Below are 12,748 nucleotides of genomic sequence, written 5' to 3'. Positions count from 1 at the left end.
AGAATGGCGAGCATCCACTGTCCCGCTTCTTCTCTCTGCCTCTTGCTTTCCTCCCAGTGATCTGCTCCAGCTTCTCTCCTGGGTAGCAGGGCTGTGAAAGTGTGAGGTTGAGGTCCTAGCTGGGTGATGGAGGATGTGACACATAGGCTGGGGGTGCGCTCCTAGCCAGCAGGGCAGCCCGCATGCTGTCAGCAGCTTCCCCTTCTTGTCCCAGAGACTGCAGGGGGCTGCATTTCCCTGGGTGTTTATTATAAGAAATAACAGCAGGAAGCAGCCGGGATTAACCAGATGCAAAACTTACTTCCCCCTGCTCTTTGCAAATCTTTAAAAGGGGACCAGGAGGAGGGCAACAAAAGGCAGGATTTCCTATGCAAATGCATCTGAGTGTAGCGGAACTTTTCAGGCAGCCTGGTCTCTCCAAGTTGTCGCGTTTCCTACAGTTGATCCTCTAGCTTGCGACCCATGGGAGACCTGAGGATGAAGTTGGGACGCGTGGGAGAAGTTGGTGAGTGTTCGGTGGGTCCCGGCTGGAGCCTGGAGTGCAGCATCTCAGTGAAGTCCCTGTCTGCCTAGAGGTGGAGCCTTGAAAAGATCTCTCCCACCCTCTTCCTCCTCCCTGCTATACCTCTCCTCTTCTCCCTCATCCCTCCCCCTACCTCATGAGCTCCTTCTTCTCCTCCTCTCTCTCCCTTCATCTCCCCCCCTCCTCCTCTCTCTCCACCTCCTCCCCTCACTCCTTCTCTGGGGATCCATATGAACAACGAGCTCTCTGTTAGCTTTGTCTCAGAGTAGCACTAAGTATGCACAGTTTGAGTATTTGGCACTTTCTCTCGAAAATAAGTCAGTCATTTTTTTTGACAGTCGTTTCTTCATGAGCTTTTTTTTTATGGGATGATATTTGGTGCTCTACCCACAGTCCTGTTAAAATAAAAGCATTAGTGCATTACAGGGCTGCTCCATGCAGCTTCACATCTGCATGGAGATCAACCACTGAACTGCTTTGCAGTTTTTGAAGCCCTCAGTTTACTGCAGTAAAGCAATTTCAGCTGTATTTCAAAAAGGAGGGAACATCCATATTCTAAAAACCCTACTACTTCTACCCCTAGAGGAGTCAGATACTGGCATTTAAACCCTGCCTAACCCCCTGCTAGCTGGAGGCCCTCAAAACATAAGACTGCATTAAAAATGCCAAGTGCCACATCTGTGTGACCAAGGGCAATTATTTTTGATCAGATGCTTCTACCCCCCTCCCCCCTCCTCCGCCTCTGAATAATTTATGATATTCCCTTTTCTTTCTCTGTCTTTTATTTATACAAACAACGTTTCAAGTTGTTCTATCTCCCTACTTACTCTCTAACACTCTTTCCATAGATGAAGCCTTTTACCCATCACCAAGGTGTCTTTACCTGTAGTCTGGAGACCACAGTGGTTTCGTCTCTGTAAACTTGAGAATATGGGTTCTGATATTGGATGGCAGTGTAGGACGAGGATAAAATAAGAGCAATTCCGTAGGCGTTGTGCAATAGTCCATATATGAGTTGCAAATGAACATGAAGAGGTGGAGGAATAATGGGGCAGAGCCTATTAACTAATATACTCATTGAACATATTAGCAGTTGTTACTGGGCCAACAGTGATCACCCACCTCCTAGGTACCCATTCTCTGTCCATTCTGTTTGTCTCAATTTCAAGCTCTTAATGCCAAAGGCAGACACTAGTGTTCCCCTTCCAGAGTGGCAACTATGGACCTCACCATCGCACCATCCTCTGACCCGCCTGGTATAAGAATGCTCTCTTCTACAAATTGTAAAGATCTTTTGTCTATTTCCTCTCCCACAGCCATAATCTATGCATATAATTAAAAGGTGTCCTGATAGATAGAGTTGATCATTATGTTGCAAAATTCCTGACTACTCATTGGTGTACTAAATCCTATTCACACATCAGGTGTGTCAGAGGTCACACAACAAATCTAAGGCCGCGGGCATGGACAGCACCCGTGCTGAGCTGCGCTCACGCTCGGCAGTGAGCCCCTGCAGCTGCAATGAGAGCGGCTTTAGCAGGGGCTCGCGCACGCTTCCGCAGGCGTGCGGAAGCGTAGCCGACAAGTCAATTTTAGTTTCGGCGCTCACGGGAGCGCAGGGCCGGTCACATGAGCGGTTCGCCCAATGAGGGCGAACCAGCTCCATGATGTCACTGGCCCGCCCCCCGACACGCCACCGGACGACGCACAAACTAAGGCCAGGGAAAGCACCTGCTTTCCCTCAGCCTCAGCGCGCCTCCGCACGGCTTAAGTCACTATGGACTTAGCCTAAGACTGAGCTCAGACAGAAGGTGTTGCGATGTGCGCGCGCACATCTGTCGCAAATTTGGGTTGTGTGGTGGGAGTTTTCAAACTGAAAACTCCCCCGGCAGCAAAGTGCAGCGTTGTCGCTGCAACATTTTGCCGGCACAACCTAAATTGTAATTTGGGGCTACAGTTGCGTGACGTGAGCTGGTTCAGCCAATAGAGGCGAACCAGCTCCGTGACGCTTTCAGTACATGCCCCCGCCACGCCCCCGTACGCCGCAATCTGGCTCCTGCTGTTTGAGCACAGATCGCTGTGCTGCAGGAGCACGCGGCGGGGGCACGAACGCTAGCAAGCTGCCATAGCAGCCTGTCTGAGCGAGCCCTAATAGTCATCGCCACTTTAAAGCTGCAGACCAAGCAATATCCTATATGTATGTGTTTTTGTTCTGTACTATGAGAAAATAATTATAGTATTTAAAAAAAAAAAACAACTCGGAATGACATTTTTGGTGTATTATAATGTAACAAGCATTTTTTTTTGTTTTTATAGCAACCATTTACAAAGACTCATGGCCTGGGTAAGCCTATCAGTATAGGTCTAGAGTAGACCCTGAGCACGCCCCCTCTGAACCCTAATCAGGGGAGTATCCAAATTTAGTTGGCAGTCTTGCTCTGAAGAGAAAGGAGAGAGCATGGTCTGTCAGTCTCTCCCATTGTGAGGATGAGCTGGCCCACCCCAGGCACAGGAACATCAAGACTCATTGTCCCTATTATAGGGGTAGGTGCCCTCTAGAAGTCTGGGACTTCAAAGACTGTACAGCACTGTAAGGAGAGTTGCAGTGGATGCATAATATGCAGATATTAAAGGATCCTGGTTCTACTATATTCCCCTGTCTGAGTGTCAGTCATTGGACAGGGGGGTAGAAGGATGCCATGGTGGGGGCTGATACCTGGAGCACCCTACAGCTGGAGGTGCTGAGTACCCGAGAAGAACTACAAAAATAGAACCCCAAAAGCCTGTCCTGGTCTCAACAACAACGCAGGCAGCTCAAGATCTCCTGCTCCATACAGGTAGTGCACCACACAAATAGCGTAGACTGTAGAATCTCCCAGAGAAGGGGGAAAACAGGGCTACATATATATATGCAAATATAACTGTATGCTCATCTGCATGTCTTAGGCAGGTCAGTAACCCCGCCTTTCCCCATTATCACCCAGCATACAGCACTTCCACTGCAGCAAAGGATTCTGGGAAATGACATGCAAATGAGCACACAGTGTCACTTTTTGCCTCAATAACCATTTTTAACATGGTTCCCTATAGGCTTAAGCTTGCTGCATCCCAGAATCCCTTGCTGCAGTGGAAGTGCTGTATGCTGGGTGATAATGGGGAAAGGCGGGGTTACAGACCTGCCTAAGACATGCAGATGAGCATACAGTTATATTTGCATATTTGCTTTCCTGTGGAGGGTTTTTGTCACTTTTTTTACTCACCATAACTTAACTCAGTATTATGGGTTTTTATATATATATATATATATATATATATATATATATATACATACGTGTGTGTGTGTGTGTGTGTGTGTGTAACATTATGAAGGCTTTACCCAATGATCTTCCAAGTACTGCGGTTGTAGCCTCTCCATGTTGCTTCAACACATTTTCTGATTTCATCCTCCCATCTTTCTTGTGATCGTTTTGTTGGTCTTTTGAGTACTATCTTGTCCAACGATAGTTATCTCTTCTTGTGTTATGCCTGGCACTCCCTTGTGATGTCACACACTTTTGTTTTCTTTCAAACCCATGCATTCTATTTCCTGTGTGTGATATATACTGTATATATATCACACATAGGAAATAGAATATATACACACACACTTTTATGGGAGATAACCCGGCACACTATGTTCTCATTTGCATTTCCTTACCCAGAATCCTTCTGTTATATAACAACCACTGTATGGCATGATTTGACAGTGGGTTGCATGAAGATGAAAGACATGCAGAGGAACTCATGGGTTCCTTGTCTTTGCTGTCTCTTTGGCACCAGCTTCTGAAAAAGATGTAACAGATAAACGGAAGGATTTCGATTCTGAAGTCAATTAACCATAATTGGAAGTAAGTGACCTACAGATAGTTATTTGACCCTATAACAGTTAATGTATGTATACTCTAAAAACCAACCATAATATGTCCAGTCCTACTACTCCAGACAAAGCAGCCATATAGATTAACTTTCTATTACTTCTAACCTTGTACAAGCAGTTTATCCAGTAACAGAAGATCCTTTATACCGGCCGTTCTTTTCATTCACTTCTAGATCGACGCTCGTGTGTGACTCATAACTAAAAGAGACCGCCAGATCTACTCAAGTTTAAAAGCATAATAAGCATCTAATAGGGTAAGTAACTCAAATCTGGAATACCCTATGGGCCTATGGCAATATTAAAATGTTAAATACAGACGGGATGACTAGAAAATCAACCCTTAAAAAATATATTTTGTTATTGTGTATTTTTATTTGTGGTTGTAGCTGTTTACAATATTCATTATTTTTAGATGTATCTACAATAAAGCACGCTTTTTTTTATGGTCCCATGTATGTGACATGCAGCATTTAAAGCACCAGTCTCACCTTGCCAACCCTCCCTTTTTTTGAACAGGATGAGAACCATGGGATCCCCTCAAGCTGAACCCCCATACCCAAGATACTTGCTGGTAAAGTTTCCAGTATTACCTCTTTGTTTTGTGGGGGGAGTGGAGGATTTAAATGGCCTTCCTGACATTGCAGCTTCTAATTGCTCCGCAGCTTGGCGGCCATTTTGTTTTCTCCCGGTAACTTCACTGGTAAGTATCTTGGGAGCCAGGTGGCATCCTCCTCCCCATTTCACAATCCATAAAAGAAAAGAGCGTGTATGCAACAAATGGGCGGGATTGCTGTTTTAAATAGTCCTTCTATTGAAAAAATGCATTGATTTTTTTATTGTCATCAGTTTTGTCTGCTTTATCACTTAGTGAGGCAATGACTGGTTATATTTAGCAATCTATCTCCAGTTCTCAAGTACCCCCAACCAGGCCAGGTTTTAAGGATATCTCTGCTTCAGCACAGGCGGTTCAATCAGTGGCTGTCATTTTGATTGAGCCACCTGTGCTGAAGCAGGGATAATCTTAAAACCTGACCTGTTGGGGGTACTTGAGAACAGGAATTGAGAACCACTGATATAAGCAATGCACATCAAATATAAGGCCTTGGCCATGGTTAATCCTGGCGTGCGGAGGCGCGCTGAGGCTGAGGGAAAGCAGGTGCTTTCCCTGGCCTTAGACAGCGCGCCATCCGGGGGGCGGGTCGGCGGCCGGGGCCAGTGACCGGCAAGCGCGAAGATTTAAAATTTCCCTCATTGCGGCTGTAGGGGCTCAGTGCCGAGCGGAAGCGCGCCTCAGCGCGCCTCTGCCCGCAAGCACTAAACATGGACGCAGCCTTATGTGTATTAAAATCTGCACATGGACAAAATGAGCTGCTGTGACATATGTGGTGCTTAACCGATCCTGATCCAGATGTAAGAAGCTGGGTTATCAAGTTGTTATTACACTGGAAGCTGACACAAGCAGATACAAAACAGAAAAAGTTGCATCCAGTGCAGTCAGACTGACAGGACGCCTATGCTGTGCCCTACTAAACATTTATGGTAGGATTTGTGAAATGTTGTAGAAGTGTACAGCCTACAAAGTCCCATTCCGGTGCCTGTCATGTTCCAAGGACCAGTCTGAATAAGATATGGGATTTGACAGGGTGAAACGCAATTGAAATCTGAGACCACTAATGCTAAAAAAATAAATGAAACAGTCTTTCAATAAGTGACACTCGCACCTAATTATCGTACTAATATGTCTTTTTGATGGAGCTGAACCGCTGAATGTCATCTACACCCTTTGATCTTTACAACTATCAAACCTCAATCCACATATAATAGTTCAGAAAGGCATTGTTCCTTATTACTTGAGTGCAAGCCAAAATTATGTTGCCACCTACTCAGATCAGGCCGACCAAATGTCACCTCCAAATGGAAGGCAACTAAAAAACAGTTTCCAAGTCACAGGAACCAAATGTCACCACCCTGATCAGTGAGACATTCCACATCTCACAGCACGCCAACCAACTTGCACCTTTCAGATAAGAACAACTACATTCCACATCTCAGATAATGAAAGTCCACACATCTTGTGGCAAGCTATACTGCTTCAAGCCAGAGGAGATGTGAGATTCTGGAAGACTGATTTAACCAAACTAAAAGTTAAATCGAAGCATACTACAGGACTACTGATGCTTAACGGAAGTAACTGTGTCCTCCAGTGAGTGAGATGGGAGGGTGTTAGCCTGTGTTCCAATGAGTCCGATTCATTCCAAATGAGTACCAATGGGCAGTCTAAGGGTAGCCAAACCCTCCCTCTTAAATATATATTATTGTAGAGTCAGTTGTTGTATTTAGTATTGTGTCCATTCTTTTATGAAACATTGTAGATATCATGTTTGAATAGTTTTTATTTTTTTTAATTAGTGTACTCAATGCTGTGCACAGAATTTTGGAGGCACAATGAGTCCTTGGTGATAAAAAAAAAAAGTATGTGCAAGACCTCACAACAGTATCAAAACGTCAAGGTAATATCACTGAAGTTTCTGAAAATACAATATATAACCCCTGGATAGAACTCTTGTCTTCAACAGTATATCCAGAATGAATTAGGGTGCGGATGATCTCGGGGCATGAAATAAAAAATAGAAAGAAAGGAAATAGCGCCATTTGTTACAATACTTAAGGGCCCTTGAGGAAGCTGCAAGTTGCAGTGAAAGGCGTAGGGCGATCGGAGTGGACAAGGATGCGAGGAGAGACTGAACACCGGTGACCACACTGCAAGGCCCGCACATGCCGACTGGGAAGCTGTAGCATGCCAAAGTTGGGGCATTGCAGAGAACGCCAGGATACAAACGCTGACATCTTAACATCAGTGATTGGAGGCTCAGGACTGCCCTGTTGTGTCCAATATGCTTATAACTCACCTGTGTCTGTGAGTTTTGTTACGTGACTTTTATATTTTATACTTCTCATTTTTTAAAGTATTCCGGGAGAACATACTTACCAGAACCACCCACTGCTGTATACAAGGGATGATCATCACCCTTGGAAAGGTGCGATCACTACCTACACTTGTGAGTGTATTGTGAGTGTATTGGTATTTGATTTTTAATCACTTTGGAGTATTGTAACATTTTGCACCATTTCCTATTTTTATATATATTTTTTTATTTCATGGCGAGATTATCCGCCCCCTAATTTGTTCTGGAGACAATGAGCCCTAGCCTGAATAATTTACAGTGTTGGAGTCTGATACACAGGGAGATAACGGAACATATTTATTAAGTGGAAATACGATCATTCACCCAGTAGCCCAAGCACGCTGCCTAGGGGTCACACTTGATTCCTCTCTCTCATTCTCCTCTCATATTCAAAACGTTTCTAAAACTTGTCGCTTTTTCCTCCGCAATATCACAAAGATACGCCCTTTCCTCTGTTACTCAACTGCTAAAACTCTGACTCAGGCCCTCATTCTCTCACGTCTCGATTACTGCAACCTCCTGCTGTCCGGCCTTCCTACCTCTCACCTGTCTCCCCTACAATCTATCCTAAACACTGCTGCCAGAATCACTCTACTCTTTCCTAAATCTGTCTCAGCGTCTCCCCTGCTGAAATCCCTCTCCTGGCTTCCGATTAAATCGCGTATCTCACACTCAATTCTACTGCTCACTTTTAAAGCTTTACATTCTTCTGCCCCTCATTACATCTCAGCCCTAATTTCTCGCTATGCACCATCACGACTCTTGCGTTCTTCTCAAGGATGTCTTCTTTCTACCCCCTTTGTATCTAAAGCTCTCTCCCGCCTCAAACCTTTCTCACTTTCTGCCCCACACCTCTGGAATGCTCTTCCCCTCAATACCCGACTAGCCCCCTCGCTATCCACCTTTAAGACCCACCTTAAGACACATCTGCTTAAAGAAGCATATGAGTAGCACTGGATAATCATGGACACATGACACAAAGCTTGGCCTCCTGCAGACGCACTTACTAGTATTCCCTCCTACTGTCTCTGTACGTTCTCCCTACCTACCAATTAGATTGTAAGCTCCTCGGAGCAGGGACTCCTTCCTTAATGTTACTTTTACAGTATGTCTGAAGCACTTATTCCCATGATGTGTTATTTATATTTGTTATTTATATGACATGTATTACTACTGTGAAGCGCTATGTACATTTTATGGCGCTATACAAATAAAGACATACATACATACATACATACATACATACATACATACAAGTGGCCCTAAGCAAAGTTCTGAGTACATGTGCACTCAGAGATTTTCCATCAGGAATCTAAAGCGTACAGAAATTAATCTTGAAAAATGTCCTTTTTTTGACCGTGACATTGGTTCAATAAATCAGTTCATATTCAATTTCATCCCAGGCTGGTGGGTTACTCTAATTATCTTCTTAAATGGTACGAAACCATACGGCACCTTATAGCTAATTGACATTTGGCTTGGCACCACTTAGTAAATATGTCCCAAAGGGACTTGCTCAAGAGGAAGTGACAATAGGGTTTGAACCTGGTTCATCCATGTGCCGGATTACCCAATAGCACAGTAGGCACGTGACTAGGGCCCCCCAAGCTTAGGGGGCTCCCATAGGTTGCTGCGGCTCTCCATGCAGCAGCCTGGCGGTCACTGTCTGCCGTACTCTCCCTTCTCCTGTGGGTGCCGGGATCCAACTTCCGCCCGACCAGAGGTAGGAGCTGGAGGAGGGAGCTCCAGAATCCCCGGACCTCCCCCAAGGTAAGGTGTGTGTAAGAGAGGGAGGTGTGTCGTCTCTTATCTTCTCCAGAGCGGCCCTCCTCCTGTAGCATTGCGTTGTCATGGTGACCCAACATCAAATGGCGCCGCGATGTCACATGGCAACGCATTGCTATGACAATGCGACATCATATGACGATGCAACGTCATGTCGCTGCAGGAGGGGGGCAAGGAAAAGCCCCCAAAGTTTTGGTGCCTAGGGGCCCCAGAGGGTCTTAATTTGCCACTGGCCACTGCCATATATACATATTAAGCCAGCAGAGGTTGCTATATTAATCACTATGCCACTGAAATGAGAAAAGGTGAAAACATAGCAAGAAAAACATTGTAGCCAGTGCTTTGATGACCCCATAAGCTGTAATAAGGTTAATCATAATAAGACATGTTATTCCATGTATGTTCAGCTCGCCCTTCCCAAGAATTATTGATCTTCAGGTTTTCCATTTCCACTGACATATTGGGATAACCTTTGTAAAAATTGGTATTTCCTTGTAGACCATCGATCTTGTTAAAACCTTGACAAGATGACATATAATTTTCTACGAATTTTAAATGAATACAATTACCTGGATCCTCGTCTTCTACTTTAACCCCTAAGTAAACCTACAGTTTTCTTACTATGTGCGTGTGTGTATATATATATATAAACATGCAGCACAGCTATTTATATATGTTGACTCCTACAACCATTACATACAAACCACTGAACATATAAATCCGTCTAAAAAAATAATCATATAATAAATAAAACATTTCGGAAAAAGATTTGAGTTATCTGAATGAACATAGTCCTTAAAGGATATTTTTCAGGTAGTTCACTCATATTTTAAAGGGTGTTTTAAAGTCATTTCTAACCAATTTCTCTTTTCTTTGATAGAAGAAATTACTTCACAAGCTTCTTTTGAGTGGTGAGCTGTGAATTGCCTTTGAGAAGCTTCTCTCTGAAACTGCAGCTTATACAATTTATTCCAGTTGTACCAACCAATATATCTTCTTGTCTTCTCCCCTATTGTGCAAAATGAACAGCTGCACAGTGTTTACCACAAGAAAAAGATTGTTTTCGAGATCCTTATCTGTGGATTGGAGATGAATTGAACTGGATAATTTCGGATACATCCGTGATTTCCATTCGATGGAAGCAACAGATAAATGGCTTTAGAGATTCATGCTGCAATTATGCACAATGTGAAATCTTTCACATCAATATGTAATGGGATGTATTTCCTGCTTCGTGCTCTCTCCAAGACAAAAACATTTTTCTTAACAGCATTTTCCTTGTTGTCAATAAACCTCTTCAGTACCGAAGTGGCCTTTGCATTTTGTTCAACACTAAGGTTGTTGCTAAATGACATTTGGAGTAATGATTTTGCAAAAACGAGGCACTTGTCTCCTTGTAATTTGGGGTGTCAGTAGGAGGGGTTACATGATGTAAATATTATCATGGCACGTATCAGATTTTCCTGCTTAGGCTGAGGCCCTGCTGCGGTCGGCGGCGCGCATGACCGCGTGCGCACCGACCACCAGCCCCTTACCTCCATTCTGGAGGTCACCGCTGGCTCCTTACGACGTGGCTGACTGCGTGCTGCGACGCGTCAGCCGGCCAGAGCTACAAGCTTCTGGTGATCAGAATCGCTGACGCGTCACGTGGTGCATGAGTCAGCCAATGAGGAGGGGAGACTGCCGGCAGGGGGGTGGGCACAGGGGCTCACTGCACACAGCACACATGGGCTCACACAGCACACACAGCACACACAGGCTCACACAGCACACATGGGCTCACACAGCACACACGGGCTCACACAGCACACACAGCACACACAGGCTCACTGAAACCACAACAGCCCTCCAGGTTTTCTTACAAAAAGCAGCAATACAAGAGCAAAGTAATCACTATGGCCCATAGTGAGTTCAAATGAGGCAGCTAGGCATAGTCAGACCGCAAACCCACAGAGGGGACGGACGGAGGGTAAACTGTGTGTTTAACTGCTGATAAACACTGTTCTGTTTTTGTGAATGTCTGCGTAACTTCTGATAAAGCTATATATTGTCTGCTGAACTATTAAACTATTAAGCTGGGCAGAATTGTAGGGGTAAAAGCATAAGATCTATCTATATAAAACCTATGGTCGCGCCCTCCAGCATGGCCCCGCCCACCCGACCCATTTGGCCACGCCCCCTGCACCTAAAACCGGCTCCCTAAAGACCGCAGATAGCGGTGAAGTGCTGTACACGCGCCGCCTGGACGCAGTGTGGGCGCGCCGGCCCGTTCAGCGGGGCCGTAGCCTTTTTTTTAAAGTGTTTTAAAGCGGCTGTCCAAGCTGGCGTTTTTTTTCCTTCTTTTTTTTTTGCGTAGGATTGAAGCAGGGGGTCTCCGGAGCTGAACCCCATTCATTTCAGCTCTGGGGGCCCCTTGTTTCTAGAGATATTTACCTCCATAGGGGGTGCTTGTAGCCACTCTGGTTCGGCTACCAGGATTCACATAATGGCAGTTTCAAAGCTCCCGCGCCCTGCGGGCCAATAGGAAACCGTGTTGTCATCCGGTGCGGCTTCCTATTGGCCCACGTGATGCGGGGGGCTTTAAACTTGCAGGAGATACCGGCACCTCCATTGGAGGTCTGTATGTCAGGACGCAGGGGATCCTCGGAGCTGAGATTAATGGGGTTCAGCTCCGGAGACCCCCTGCTTCAATCCTATGTAAAAAAATAAATAAATAAGAAAATAAAAAACGGCTTGGATTGCTCATTTAAACCCTACCAAGCCCGAGGTTGTGTAACCCCTGGCTGTCTATATACAGGGTATGTCGCACAGAGTGTAATGTAATGTACGGATGGTACTGCACTTGACGGTGTGCGCCAATGAGTGAAATAACATTAGTGCGGTCCTTTTTGCGCGCGGCTAATGCAGACACAATGGTGTCTGCTCCCACTGTCATCTTGTGCGTGTCACACAACAACACGCCAGCTGCAGCAATAACGCCTGATACATCTGTAGGTACGTTTTACAAGCCCGCAAGTACTACATTTCAGCACATGAAACCCAACTGTTCTTTGTGCTGATATAAACATACCCATAAATTATCTGTGGTGTCTCGGCTGGAATAATGTTTAGCCCTTCCGAAAATGATGGTCCTTTGTATGAAAAAGACAGCTTTAAAACGACGTAGCCTGTGAAATTGATATATCCCGTCATATGTGAAGTAATTGCTTCCACATAATCAATCTCCAAATTGCTAAATAATGCAGAATAAGAGCCACGCCTCTTATTACACTGTTGTTGTGCAATACACACTGCGGGTGACCGTGTGGCCTTTGGGACCATTCCTTGACACCATGTTTGGTTTGGGTCGACTCCGTGGAAAGGGTCAGTGCAGATGGTGTGATGAAGTTGGTAGAGCGTTAAAACTGGCGGCTTTATGAGGCTCACAGGATCGCTGACCATTACTTTGTCACATATTCCGTCTCGTTTCTTTACTCTGTTTCTTGCTGTGCATGGGTTTTATCAAATTAAATCAAAAATAAACAAAAGAATGTAGTAAAATGGTAAGAAATGTATTAT

The 12,748-nt window shown here is 44.9% G+C and overlaps 1 protein-coding gene and 1 long non-coding RNA gene across 3 annotated transcripts in view; one reads left to right on the top strand and one right to left on the bottom strand.

Annotated features, from left to right (window-relative positions):
* CHST3 (carbohydrate sulfotransferase 3) overlaps nt 1-626 on the bottom strand; it is a 91,347-nt gene extending 90,721 nt beyond the window's left edge. The window contains exon 1 of the mRNA XM_075610609.1: nt 1-626. The gene's annotated coding sequence lies outside the window, so the exon portion shown is untranslated.
* A 3,571-nt stretch (nt 627-4,197) lies between these two features.
* LOC142500894 (uncharacterized) lies at nt 4,198-8,529 on the top strand. Of its 2 annotated transcripts, none has more exons than XR_012803341.1 (3): nt 4,198-4,410; nt 4,613-4,693; nt 6,849-8,529. It is a non-coding gene; the product is annotated as an uncharacterized LOC142500894 (long non-coding RNA). The 2 variants fall into 2 exon arrangements; XR_012803340.1 differs by lacking the exon at nt 6,849-8,529 and adding an exon at nt 4,956-5,063.
* The last annotated feature ends 4,219 nt before the right edge of the window (nt 8,530-12,748 follow it).

This window comes from Ascaphus truei, chromosome 8 (assembly GCF_040206685.1).
Source record: "Ascaphus truei isolate aAscTru1 chromosome 8, aAscTru1.hap1, whole genome shotgun sequence".
NCBI classification, from domain to species: Eukaryota; Metazoa; Chordata; class Amphibia; order Anura; family Ascaphidae; genus Ascaphus; species Ascaphus truei.
This window is presented reverse-complemented; position numbering and strand designations above follow the sequence as displayed.